This window comes from Bombina bombina, chromosome 9 (assembly GCF_027579735.1).
Source record: "Bombina bombina isolate aBomBom1 chromosome 9, aBomBom1.pri, whole genome shotgun sequence".
In the NCBI taxonomy this organism is placed as follows: Eukaryota; Metazoa; Chordata; class Amphibia; order Anura; family Bombinatoridae; genus Bombina; species Bombina bombina.
The window spans coordinates 82,288,064-82,303,419 of NC_069507.1; positions in this window are offsets into that span (position 1 = coordinate 82,288,064).

Consider the following 15,356-nt stretch of genomic DNA (forward strand, 5'->3'; position numbering starts at 1 on the left):
CAGTGATATCAATGCCTAAAGCAGTGATCTGCGGCACAAAAGGGGTTAATGGCTTTTACAAACAAATTAAATAGCAGTGATATCAATGCCTAAAGCAGTGATCTGCGGCACAAAAGGGGTTAATGGCTTTTACAAACAAATTAAATAGCAGTGATATCAATGCCTAAAGCAGTGATCTGTTGCAGAAAAGGGGTTAATGGCTTTTACAAACAAATTAAATAGCAGCAATATCAATGCCTAAAGCAGTGATCTGCGGCACAAAAGGGGTTAATGGCTTTGGGTCTTACAATAAAATTAATCAATGCCTAAGCAGTGATCTACGCACAGAACCTACGTTAATGGCTCTTACAAAAAAAATTAAATTAATGCTTAAGCAGTGATAAAGCAGTTATCTGCAGCACAAAAGGGGTTAATGGCTATTATAATAGACTTTGGGTCTTACAATAAAATTAAAATTAACAAATTAAATAGCAGTGATATCAATGCCTAAAGCAGTGATCTGCGGCACAAAAGGGGTTAATGGCTTTTAAAAAAAAAAAAAAATAGCAGTGATATCAATGCCTAAAGCAGTGATCTGCTGCAGAAAAGGGGTTAATGGCTTTTACAAACAAATTAAATAGCAGTGATATCAATGCCTAAAGCAGTGATCTGCGGCACAAAAAGGGGTTAATGGCTTTGGGTCTTACAATAAAATTAATCAATGCCTAAGCAGTGATCTACGCACAGAACCTACGTTAATGGCTCTTACAAAAAAAATTAAATAAATTTAAATAAATGCCTAAGCAGTGATAAAGCAGTTATCTGCAGCAAAAAAGGGGTTAATTGCTATTATAAGAGACTTTGGGTCTTACAATAAAATTAAATAAATATTAACCACCGCCTAAAGCAGTGATCTGCGCACAGAAGGTGTTAATGACTCTTAGAAGAGCCTGTATATCAATGCAGTGATATCAACGCCTAAAAATATTAACTATAATCAATGCCTAAAGCAGTGATATAAAAAATTAATTTAAAAAATTATATTTTTAAATTAACCCCTAAAAAAATGCAGACAGCAAAAAAGGTGCTGCTGTGTGCTCCTGTGCAAGATCAATGCTTATGCAGAGATCAATGGCACAGATGGGGTTAAAAATTATATATTATATATATATATATATATATATATATATATATATATATATAAAAATATATATATATATATATACCAACAACAGAGTGGCTCTGAAAAGAGCCTTTGGGTCTGATATTTTTCAAAATTTAAATGCAATGGCAATCTCCCTCTCAATACAGATCTGTCTCTCTCCTTCACTAAACAACAAGTGAGGAGAGGGAGGCAGATCCATGGTGGTCATAGTCAATATTTACAAATATTGACTTGATCAGCCAAATGGTGATCACTCTAACAAGTGATCACATTTAGAGGCAATTTCTGATTGGATGTTACTAGCCTGCCTCTAATGATGAGGCAAGCTAGGAACACCCTCCAGACTGAAGCCATGCCCTTAGAAGGGCAGCACCCGGCACCATCTTGCCTGCAGACACCATATTGTCTGCAGGCAAAGTATATAGCAATTTTATTTTATTTTAAATGTTCCCTTTTTTATTTTATTTTTTTTAAAAAAACATCATATGCTGAGTGCCTTTACCCAACAAGGCACTCAACATGTCAGGGGCCAGCATCGGAAGCGATCAAATGCTTCCGATGCACTAAACTGCCGGGAGTTTAAGATCTGAAGCTCCCCGGCAGTTTAGTTACGTATTGCACAATGCCTCAACATGCAGGCATTGTAGCAATACGGTTAGAGCAACTGAAGCGATCACCGATCGCTTGCAGTGCTCGTTTTACCGGCTGACGTACCAGGTACGTCAATTGTCATTAAGTGACAGTTTTTCACTGACGTACCTGGTACGTCAGCTGTCACTAAAGGGTTAAACCACATTTTTTTCTTTCATGATTTGGTTAGAGCACACAATTTTAAGCAGCTTTCTAATTTAATTCTATTATAATTTTTTCTTCATTCTCTTGGTATCTTTACTTGAAAAAGCAGGAGTCAAAGCATTTGACCAGGCCCATTTTAGGTTTAGAACCTTTCCCTGTACTTGATATTCAAGATCTTGCAGGTAAAAGGAATCAACTTCTTGTAATCCTCTGTTTACAATTCTGGAACTCCTCAGATAGTGGTTGTCAGTAATTCATCAACGCGTTTCGCCCTCTGAGATATATCTTGCTCTTTTTCAATCATGAAAGAATGCGAGGAGCACAGATGCAGTGAGTTGTAACAAAAAAGGGTTTATTGAACAAACTAATAATGTTACAGCGCAAAAATGAGTGAAAATAACACACAATGGTCAGTCAGTGACAAACCAAAAACGAATAGTGTGAGGGGGAGGATAAACGTCCTCCCCAGGGTTAATATATGACAAAATGAATCTACTGTTAGAAGCAGACTGCAAAGATAGACAGGTATACGCGTTTCAGCAGATTGCCTTACTCATTACCTCTGGCCCCCAAGAGAGAGCACAGGTGGGAAGTGAGCGCAAAACTCTAACCGCTCAGCCTGCTCATTGCTAGGGACGCATTGGAGAGGAGGAGTCACGCACCGCACTGACAGAGGAAGTTGTTTGGGGAGCAGCACAATTTCGACTTACCGAGGAGACACAGACCACACGGTAGCAATCGGTAACCAGAGGATGATTCCCGGTGGGTGTCAACAGGATTAAAGGTACAATTTTGCTCTAACCCTACAGCTCTGCACACAGTAAACTATTGTGAACTGTATATATGTACTTACATGCGGTGTGTTAGTTGAAACGGGGAACTGATCTGACAAGGAAACAGACGGAACCTCACTTCTCCCTAAACAGTACTCAGGATTGTTCTTTAGAGCACTGTGTATACGCGAGCTGCATATTTCAACACTGTTTTTTGGCAATTCATTGGTGTTAGCACGCCGCGCCACAGGTCTCTCTCCCCCACAAAGTTTCCTTAATCTGGACTTTATATATACTTTTTCAATCATGGCTGGAATAGAAATAATAAAACAATAAACAAAAATAAATCAAAGAATTATAATCTACAGCAAAGAAAATAATGTTAATGACAATTTATAAATATCCACTTTTAGATGGATGTCTCAATGTAAATATATGACTTTACAATCCAAGATTTAAATATTTTATAATATTAATTTTTGACTGAAATTAAACTCACGTGCAGTGGATCCTCTTTTCTCAATAACATTAGGCAATGTTACTTCACATTCATATTGATTGTCCCGATCTGTTTCTACTGCATCTTCCATTTCTGTATTCAGATCAGTATTTTCCATTAAACTTAATGGAAGTGGAGGAGAATTAGCATTGCTGATTGTTGTAAAAGCCATTATTGGTCTAAGATATCTTGGAGCAGGCTTAAGTTTTTCTATTCTTTTTTTGGTAACTGTGATAAAAAAGAAAATAGACAATAATATAAACTCAAAAAATATTTTTACAATACATAGATAATTAATACAATAAATGTACATATATAAATAAATATATATATATATATATATATATATATCCATATATATATATATATATATATATATATCACTTTCAATTGTTTTTATCTCTCTATCTCTATTGGTCTAGCTCTCTCTCTTTCTCTCTCTCTCTCTCTATTTCTTTCTCACTCTGTCTCTCTCTCTCTCTCTCTCTCTCTCTACCTCTCTATCTTTCTCTTTCTCTGTCTCTCTATCTCTGTCTCTCTCTCTGTCTATCTTTCTGTATTTCTCTCTCTACCTCTCTCTCTCTCTCTTTCTCTCTCTCTCCCCCTCTCTCTTCCTCTCTCTGTCTCTATTTCTCTCTCTTTCTCTCTGTTTCTCTGTATCTCTCTGTATATCTCTCTCTACCTCTCTCTCTCTCTATGTTTCTCTGTCTTTCTCTCTCTATTTCTTTCTCTCTCTCTCAATTTCTCTATTTCTGTCTCTCTCTATTTCTTTCTCTCTTTCAATCTCTCTGTATTTATCTCTCTCCTCCCCCCCTCTCTCTCTCTCTCTTTCTCTCTCTCTCTCTCTCTGATTTTCTCTCTCTCTCTCTCTCTGTGTTTCTCTGTCTCTCTTTTTCTCTCTCTCTCTCTCTCTCTCTCTCTCTCTCTCTCTCTCTCTCTATATATATATATATATATATATATATATATATATATATATATAAAAGATATATATATATATATAGAGAGAGAGAGAAAGAGAGAGAGAAAGAGAGAGAGAAATAGAGAGAGATAGTTTACTAAATCTATATTTTTCAATGTATATAATTTTAAATATTCAATATTAATTTATCGACAAAATCTGAAGCTCATTATCTATATCTTTATATATTTGATAAACCATACAAAATCTCAATCACTCCATGTATTATATATCAATAAACAAATTTGTTACTTATCGTTAAATAGAACTTGTATATAGTTATTCTAAAGTTGCAATTCCCTTTTTTTAGATATAAAAACACATTAGATAAGTTAGACACATAAGTTACAATATTAATTTGAATATAATTTTGATATTTTAGATGTTTAGGTTAAAGGGATAATGTTTTTAAATTTAAAATCCAATTATAAAAGATTATTTACTGTAAATTCATGTTATTATACAACCAGCAGTGTTTATCGTAGGTGAAGGAAAATTGTTGGCTGATAATATGATTTACACAACCATACTTGTAGGTAAATGTAGCCAGCAATAAGCTAACATTGTCCAAGGTGATTAATCAAAAATTGCATAATGTAAAAGAATAATAAACTAAAATTCGATATTTAATGATTCAGATAGACCATGTAATTTTAAGCAACTTTAAAATTTACTCCTACTATAAAATTTTCTTCGTTCTATTGATATATTTATTTTAAAAGAAATAGAGTATAGGTACCAGACCATTTTATTTTCAGCACCCTGGATAGTGCTTGCTTATAAGTGAATACATTTAGCAAACCAACAAGCAAGCATAAGCCAGGTTATAAAAAAAAAATGGGCCGGCACCTAAACATTATTTTAATGCTTTTTAAATAAAGATAGCTATAGAACAAAGAAAAGTATATAGTATCATTAAATTAGAAATTTGCATGCTCTATCAGAATAATTAAATAAAAAAATGATTTAGTGTCCCTTTAATCCTTAAAAAAAGTTTATAAAGTGTAAATAATGGAATGTTTGTAACAGCATTTAATAAATTGCATTGAATATATTTATCTAGATGGATACAGAAAACATTTTTAATTTAAAAAAAAAAATGTTTTAACTGCGTCATAACAAACACAGTACATTAAATTAATAAACTCTTTTAACGGTTATAATAGAAAATTATAAAAGATAACTCCCTTCTAAAAAAATGTATGTATTTAAGACTTACAAACTCTGATAAGACTTTGAATGCTTTGATGGTACCCTTTTTCATGTAAAACAGAATATTGATGCAGGCACTGTCTTCTTGTTCTTTTAATTGCTGATACCCTATAATCCTTCTGATTATTTCATAAACAAGGTAATCACACTGATCTTGTTTCACAGAAAAAACATCTCCTATTCTTCTTGGAAAATATGTCTCCATCCCATAAACTAAAATAATAAGTTCTCCAGCAGTGAATGGAGAAGGTCGCGACGTCTTGCTAATGATTTTTTAAAAATTGGTTGTACCTAATTATGTACGATGGCGATCAGTTTAGTACATTTTCAAAAACGTTTTTCGTATAATTTTTATTTGATGTTTATATTACGTTATGAGATATGTGAAACGATAAAGTTGAAAAGGTTATCAAAATCAGTTTACATAGTTTGCGTCAAGATTAGATTACTTTGTAATACAATAAATGTCTATTAAATATACTTATATCTTGTAACCTTTATTGAATATTATGTAGCGTTTCATTAACTGCTTAAAGAAATATTTTAATTACTGATCTTGCATTGTAACATAATAGATTGATGATGCAATAGTTTGTTTACATTTGTATTACTTTTTCAATTAGGTGTCTTTTTGGTTGTGTAACATTTATATTTTTGTAACATAATTACATTTAACATAAATTTATAATTATTTTTATTGAAATAAAATGTAACACATTTTTTTGAAGAAATTGACTGCTGTTATAAATATAAACAAATTATAGTTAGGAATATGTATTTGAGAATAATAGAGAGATGAGTGAGTGGCAGGAATAGAGAGCAGTGCAAGGATAAATATGTACATAGTGGAAGAGAGAGCAATGCAGTGAGAGAGATATACATGGAGAGACAGATGGATGTATATTTAAATAAAGAGAGACATGCAAAGAGATAGAATTAGTGAGAGTCAGAGAGAGAAAAGGAGATGCAGTGAGAGATAGGCAGCGATGGACAGAGGAATGTAGAGTGACATAGAGAAATAGAGAGAAAAAGAATTAGAGGCTAGGAGAAAGAGGAATAGAGATAGAGATAGAGGTGAGGTAAAATATAGATAGACATTGGCAAAAAGAGGCAAGCAGATAGAGAGAGGCAAAGCTAGAGAGGTGCAGAGAGAGAGACGCAAGTATAAAATGATAGAGAGAGGTAGAGAGAGAGCCCAGGAGAGAGAGTCAAATACAGTGACAGAGATCAAGTGCATCACAAACATGTACAGAGAGAGTCTGAAAAACAAAGGAGACAATATCTTCTTGCTATAAGCTAAAATACATTATCAAGCTCTGTTTTACATCGCCACTGTATGGGCAATTATACAGCTAAAGACATTTGTCTCTGCTACGGTCTATAAGTGGGCGTTCGTTTGTCTGTTTCACATGTGCATGGACTGCCCTAACAACAAATTGATTTTGCACACGAATTATAATCTATCGCATGTAAATTTATAAGTCCTATAAGTGGCACCTCAAAGACTATCCTTGGTGGTATAATATACTGTTTTTTGATTATCGTTGGTACCAACTTTATAATCTTTATTAGCACGCCTTATCAATATCAAGTGAGGCTGTTTATATCCTGTCATGTTTTAATTTTTTTGCCTACTGCACTTATTGTTTTTAGATTTGTTTGGGAGACGTCCCTTATTATTACATTTGTATTGCCTAGTATAATTACTACTTATATTGCTTAGTAAAATTACTATGTTTAATAAATAATTATTTTTAGGATATTCATATGCCATTTTCTTTTATTAATTCTGATTGTATTAATTACTCCGTATTCCAGTAATCTGGTTACTTATAAGATTTATTACATCACACACACACACACACGTACTATTATACAGATTTTTATAGATATCTTGTGACACACCAAAAGGAAGGTGTGTCTTTTTAGTAGGGTTTGATATCAGTATTTATGTGCCAGCACAACACTTGATTTTTAATTCTTAATAAACAATACAATTACAGGTAATTTAAAAAAAAATAATATTTATTCTATATAGATGTGTAGTTTCAGGATTACCCCATATTCGTATAAGAAATACATGTATATCATATTTGTCTGAAGAGGTGGGTAAGCCCGAAACATTAAGGTTCAATAGAAGAAAAATGATTTGGCACAAGTCCCTGTCAGTGTATACATGTTATACAATATTCATGTATGCTTTTTGGATTACCCCAAGGGCACCAGAGAATTAATAACATTGACATTATTGATTTATCCTAAATCCAGTTTATTTTTAAATATAAATATATACAGGCCAATATATATATATATATATATATATATATATATATATATATATATATATATAATTTTAAAATTAAAAATATTTATATATAAATATATATAAACATATAAATATATTTATATATTTATCAATTGATATATATATATATATATATATATATATATATATATATATATATATATATATATATTAATAACGCTCTAAATAAAGAAAATTAAAAAAAGAGAGAGAGAGGGAGACATAAAAAAGAGTGTTAGCGAGACATAGAGAGAGAGAGAAAGGATGAAGAAGAGAGAGAGAAAAATATAGATAAAAATATAAATATAAATAAAAAGAGATATTTACAAAATTAGAAAAAGAGATAAATAGAGAGAAAGATAGAGCCACATATTTTGAGGGATAGAAAAACATATAATTAGAGCGAGAGAGAGAGAGAGATTAGAGAAAGATAGAGAGATTGAGAGAAAGAGAGACAGAGATGAAAGAAAGAGAGAGAGAGAGAGAGAAAAAGATAGAGATGAAAGAAAGAGAGATAGAGAAAAATATAGAGAGAGCGAGAGTGAAATATATAGAGAGAGAGAGCAAGGGAGAAAGAAAGCGAGAGAGAGATAGAGAGCGAGAGAGAAAGATATATAGAGAGAGCTATATATATATATATATATATATATATATATATATAGAGAGAGAGAGAGAGATAAAGATATAGAGAGTGAGAAAGAGAAAAAAAGAGATATACTGAGAAAGATATAGAGAAAGAGAGAGATTGGAAGATGGAGAAAAACAGAGAGAGAGAAAGAGAGAGAGAGATTGCTTTATTCAATTATCAATATCTATCGATTATCATAATTATACCTAGTAGCCATCCTTCTGGCATATGTCCTTCCTAAAATAAACATATTAACCGCCAAACCGTCAGCCCCCCACATCACCATAAAATAAATTAAGCTATTAACCCCTAAACCTAACAACCCGCTATCTTTAAATTAAAATTACAACATCCCTATCTTCAAATAAATTTAAACTTACCTGTAGAATTAAAATAAACAATTTTAAAATATTAATTAACCTACCCTAACTATTATACTACAATTAAATTAAACTACCAATTAAAATAACTAAATTACATATTAAAAAAACCCTATCCCTCCTTAAATTATTTAAATATACTTTTAAACCTTATTATAAATAACTAAATTGCAGAAAAAAATGCTAAGTTACAACCCCCCCCCCACTAAATTACTTAAAATAAAAAACCACATTATCAAAAATAAAAAAGAATTACACCTAATCTAATAGTCCTATCAAAATAAAAAAGCCCCCCAAAATAAAAAAAAACCCTAGCCTGCAATAAACTACCAATGGCCCTTAAAAGGACCTTTTGTGGGGCATTGCCCCAAAGAAATCAGCTCTTTTACCTGTAAAAAAAACAAAAAACACCCAAAGAGTAAAACCCACCACCCAACCAACCAATCCCCCCAAATAAAAAATAACCTACGCTCCCCATTGCCCTGAAAAGGGCATTTGTATGGGCATTGCCCTTTAAAGGGCATTTAGCTATTTTACATGCCCAGACCCTAATCTAAAAATAAAACCCACCCAAAAAAACCTTGAATAAACCTAACACTAACCCCCAATGATCCACTTACAGTTCTTGAAGTCCTGCTTGAAGAATCCATCCAGCCAGCAAAAAGTCTTCATCCAGATGGCCTCTTTGATCTTCATCCAGCCGGCGAAGTCCTCATCCAGGCAGCAAGAAGTCTTCATCCAGACGGCATCTTCTATCTTCATCCATCCGGCATGGAGCAGGTCCATCCTGAAGACATCCGGCGTGGAGAATCCTCTTCATATGGTCACTGCCGTACACTGGAACTTCAATGCAAGGGACGCCATCCAAGATGGCATCCCTTGCATTCCTATTGGCTGAAAGATTTCAATCAGCCAATAGGATTAGAGCTGCTAAAATACTATTGGCTGTTCCAATCAGCCAATAGGATTTCAGCAGCTCTCATCCTATTGGCTGTTCCTGGGCTGCATTCTTCTTCTTTTTTTTTTTTTAAATTTCTAAACATGCGCATTTGTATTTAAATTAATTTCTCAATATACATTCACCCTTATCATGTTATGTCCTGATATTTCTTCTTAATGTAAATGCTCAATATCGCGTCATGTATCGATTCCACATTGTTATTATCTAAATATAGTACTGTTAGCATGTATTTCAAATGTAAGTCTTAAAGGGCCATTATGCACTCAAAAAAATATGGGCTAATTAAATAAAGCATTAAAAGAAAATACAGTTTTAAATTAACATGTATTATCAATTTTGCTGCTTAAGGTCCTAAAAATTATGTTAAAGTTTAAAGTCCTCTGACTTCATGAGAATACGTTCGTAGTACCCAGTAGCTGCAGAACAAGGCTTTTTTCCACACTCCCTAACTTGTGTTTTGAAAGCCCTCCTGCTGGAGCGGTCTCTGCACACTCTAATTAAATGCCATGGTAACCGGGAGGGGGGGAGGGAAGTTTATTTCCTGCAGCGTTAGAACGGACTGTGTGAAATCAGCAGATGCAGATATACACAGAAGCTACTAAACTCAGCAGCATATTTTCCCTTCTGTCCGTTCTAACGCTACAGGAATTCCACTTCCCTCCCCCCTCTCGGTTACCACGGCATTTATAAGGGTGTGCAGAGACTAGAGGAGATCTGTGGTAAACGGAGGGGGAAAGGGAAGTTGAATTCTTCAGCTTCTGTGTATATCTACATAGTTTCTGCCTTTCAACATATTACTGCACACAAAGCACATTACAGAGACCGCTCCAGCAGGAGGGCTTTCTAAACACAAGTTAGGGACTGTGGAAAAAAGCCTTGTTCTGCAGCTACTGGGTACTACAAACGTATTCTCATGAAGTCAGAGGACTTTAAACTTTAACATCATTTTTAGGACCTTAAGCAGTAAAATTGATAATACATGTTAATTTAAAACTTTATTTTCTTTTAATGCTTTATTTAATTAGCCAATATTTTTTTGAGTGCATAATGGCCCTTTAAAGAGACATGAAACCCTAAATGTATCTGTCCTTAGTTATGTTGAACATACAATTTTAACCCGGTTTGCAATTCTCTTCTATTTTCAAATGTGCTTCAGTCTCTTGGTATAATGTGTTGAAGGAGCATCAATACACTACTAGTTTTTAAGTGAACACATGGGTGAGGCAATGACAATCGGTAGATATATGCAGCCACCAATCAGCAGATAAAAGCTATGTTCTTTACTGCTCCTGAGCTTTCCTAGATAAACCTTTCTGCAAAGAATAACAATTCAAAGAATATGAGTAAACGTGAATGTTGTTTAAAATGTTATGCTCTGTCAAAATCATGTAAGTGAATTTTCTGTTTTGATGTCCCTTTTAAATGAAATAGATTAACTAAATAAAACACTTTAATCTAGCTTGAAAAATATACACTTTATTTAACACATCGAGAGAAATATGGCATACAGGCTTATTATAAAATTCAAATATTTGCTTGTTTTAACAAGCACGTATATATATATATATATATATATATATCAACAAGCCCTAAGGATTAGTATATGTTAGCATATGTTCTTGTTTAAAGGGGGAGTCATGTCAAACAGAAGATTTATGATTTAAATCTGAAATTTAATTTTAACCAACTTTCTAATGTACTTTTGTCACCAATTTTGCTTTGTTCTCTTGGTGTTCTTAGTTGAAAGCTAAACCTAGGAGGTTCATCTGCTAATTTCTTAGACCTTGAAGACTGACTCTAATCTGAATGCATTTTAACCACTAGAGGGCATTAGTTAATGTTTCATATAGAAACCATTGAGCTCATGCATGTATAGTTACCCTGGAGTGAGCACTGATTGGCTAAAATGCAGGTCTGTCAAAAGAACAGAAATAAAGGGTCAGTTTGCAGAGGCATAGATAAAAGGTAATCACAGAGGTGAAAATGTGTATTTCTATTACAGTGTTGGTTATTCCAAACTGGGCAATGGGTAATAAAGAAATTATATTTCTTTTTAACCAACAATAATTGTAATTGTCAATCGGCTAGATTACGAGATTTGCTTTATGAGTGGCTAGGTGCTAACTTGCAAGTTATTGTCACCGCTCACCTCCCTATTGCGCTGCTATTACAGGTTTACAAAAACCAGGCGTTAGCAGGCAATAAGTGAGCGTTGAGCAAAATTGAGCTCCATACCGCATAATACCAGCACTGCTGTAAGCTGGTTTTACGTGATCGTGCAAGATTTCCCTATAGACATCAATGAAGAGAGCTGGCTAAAAAAAAGCCTAACACCTGCAATAAATGAGCGTAAAGCTCCTTAACGCAGCCCCATTGATTCCTATGTGGAAACAAAATTTATGTTTACACCTAACACCCTAACATAAACCCTGAGTCTAAACACCCCTAATCTGCCGCCCCTGACACCGCCGACACCTACATTACACTTATTAACCCCTAATCTGCTGCACCCAACATCGCCGACACCTACATTACTCTTATTAACCCCTAATCTGCCGCCCACGACACCGCCGACACCTACATTACACTAATTAACCCCTAATCTCCCGGCCCCAATGTTGCCACCACCTACATTACACTTATTAACCCCTAATATGCCACCCCTAACGTCGACGCCACTATACTAAAGTTATAAACCCCTAAACCTAACCCTAAGTCTAACCCTAAACCTAACACCCCTAACTTTAATATAATTAAAATAAATCTAAATAAAAAATACTATTAATACCTTAATAATTCCTATTTCAAACTAAATACCTATAAAATAAACCCTAAGCTAGCTACAAAATAACTAATAGTTATATTGTAGCTATCTTAGGTTTTATTTTCATTTCACAGCTAAGTTTGAATTTATTTTAACTAGGTAGACTAGTAAGTAAATAGTTATTAACTATTTACTAACTACCTAGCAAAAATAAATACAAATGTACCTGTAAAATAAAACCTAAACTATCTTACACTAACACCTAACCTTACACTAAAATTAAATCAATTACATTAATTAAATACAAACAACAAATACAAACAAACACTAAATTACACAAAATAAAAAAGAAATTATCAAATATTTAAACTAATTGTACCTAATCTAATAGCCCTATCAAAATAAAAAAGCCCCCCCAAAATAAAAATAAAAACCTAGCCTAAACTAAACTACCAATAGCCCTTAAAAGGGCCTTTTGCGGGGCATTGCCCCAAAGAAATCAGCTCTTTTACCTGTAAAAAAAAATACAAACAACCCCCACCCACACAACCAAAGTAAAACCCACCACCCACACAACCAAAGCCCCCAAATAAAATCCTATCTAAAAAAAACTAAGCTCCCCATTGCCCTGAAAAGGGCATTTGTATGGGCATTGCCCTTAAAAGGGCATTTAGCTCTTTTTCCACCCAAACCCTAATCTAAATTAAAACCCACCCAATAAACCCTTAAAATAACCTAACACTAACCCCCGAAGATCCACTTACAGTTTTTGAAGACCCGACATCCATCCTCAACGAAGCGGCAGAAGTCCTCATCGAAGCTGGCAGAAGTCTTCATCCAAGCGGGCCGAAGTCTTCATCCAAGCCGGCAGAAGTCTTCATCCAGACGGTATCTTCTATCTTCATCTATCCGGCACGGAGCGGCTCCATCTTCAAGACATCTGGCGTGGAGCATCCTCTTGAATCGACGTCTCTTCCAGAATGAAGGTTCCTTTAAGGGACGTCATCCAAGATGGCGTCCCTTGAATTTCGATTGGCTGATAGATTTCTATCAGCCAATCGGTATTTAAGGGTAAAAAATCCTATTGGCTGATGCAATCAGCCAATAGGATTGAGCTCGCATTCTATTGGCTGATTGGAGCAGCCAATAGGATTTTTTACCCTTTAATTCCGATTGGCTGATAGAATTCTATCAGCCAATCGGAATTCAAGGGACGCCATCTTGGATGACATCCCTTAAAGGAACCTTTATTCTGGAAGAGACGTCGATTGAAGAGGATGCTCCACGCCGGATGTCTTGAAGATGGAGCCGCTCTGTGCCGGATGGATGAAGATAGAAGATGCCGTCTGGATGAAGACTTCTGCTGGCTTGGATGAAGACTTCGGCCAGCTTGGATGAAGACTTCTGCCGGCTTTGATGAGGACTTCTGCCGCTTCGTTGAGGATTAATGTCGGGTCTTCAAAAACTGTAAGTGGATCTTCAGGGGTTAGTGTTAGGTTTTTTTTAAGGGTTTATTGGGTGTGTTCTATTTTTAGCTTAGGGTTTGGGTGGAAAAAGTGCTAAATGCCCTTTTAAGGGCACTGCCCATACAAATGCCCTTTTCAGGGCAATGGGGAGCATAGGTTTTTAAGATAGGATTTTAGTTGGGGGTTTTGTTGTGTGGGTGGTGGGTTTTACTGTTGGGGAGTGTTTGTATTAATTTTTTTACAGGTAAAAGAGCTGATTTCTTTGGGACAATGCCCCACAAAAGGCCCTTTTAAGGTCTATTGTCAGTTTAGTTTAGGCTAGGTTTTTTTTTATTTCGGGGGGGCTTTTTTATTTTGATAGGGCTATTAGATTAGGTGTAATTAGTTTAAATATTTGATCATTTCTTTTTTATTTTGTGTAATTTAGTGTTTGTTTGTTTTTGTAATTTAGTTAATTGTATTTAATTAATGTAATTCATTTAATTGTAGTGTAAGGTTAGGTGTTAGTGTAACTCAGGTTAGGTTTTATTTTACAAGTAAATTTGTATTTATTTTAGCTAGGTAGTTAGTAAATAGTTAATAACTATTTACTAACTAGTCTACCTAGTTAAAATAAATGCAAACTTGCCTGTGAAATAAAAATAAAACCTAAGATAGCTACAATGTAACTATTAGTTATATTGTAGCTAGCTTAGGGTTTATTTTACAGGTAAGTATTTAGTTTTAAATAGGAATTATTTAGTTAATGATAGTAATATTTATTTAGATTTATTTAGGGGCTAGACTTAGGGTTAGGTTTAGGGTTTATAACTTTAGTATAATGGTGGCGATGTTAGGGACAGCAGATTAGGGGTTAATAAGAGTAATGTAGGTTCCGGCGATGTTAAGGACAGCAGATTAGGGGTTAATAATATTTAACTAGTGTTTGTGATGCGGGAGTACAGCGGTTTAGGGGTTAATATGTTTATTATAGTGGCGGCGATGTTGGGAGCGGCAGATTAGGGGTCAATAATTTTATTTTAGTGTTTGCGATGCGGGAGGGCCTCGGTTTAGGGGTTAATAGGTAGTTAATGGGTGTTAGTGTACTTTTTAGCACTTTAGTTATGAGTTTTATGTTACGGCTTTGTAGCGTAAAACTCATAACTACTGACTTTCAGGTGTTGGTACGAATCTTGTAGTTATGGGCTGTACCGCTCACTTTTTGGCCTCCCAGGCAAACTCGTAATATCGTGCTTTGGAAGTCCCATTGAAAAAGGACTTTTTGAAAGCTGCGGTAGTTACGTTGCGTTACAGCGAAAAAAGTGTGCGGTGCACCTATAGCTACAAGACTCGTAATACCAGCGGTAATGAAAGAGCCATAACGCTGCTTTTTAACCCATACCGCAAAACTCGTAATCTAGCCAATTGTTTTGTATTAGGGAAACAGTTTGGACATCACATCACAAAAACCAATCAATCTAATAAACAA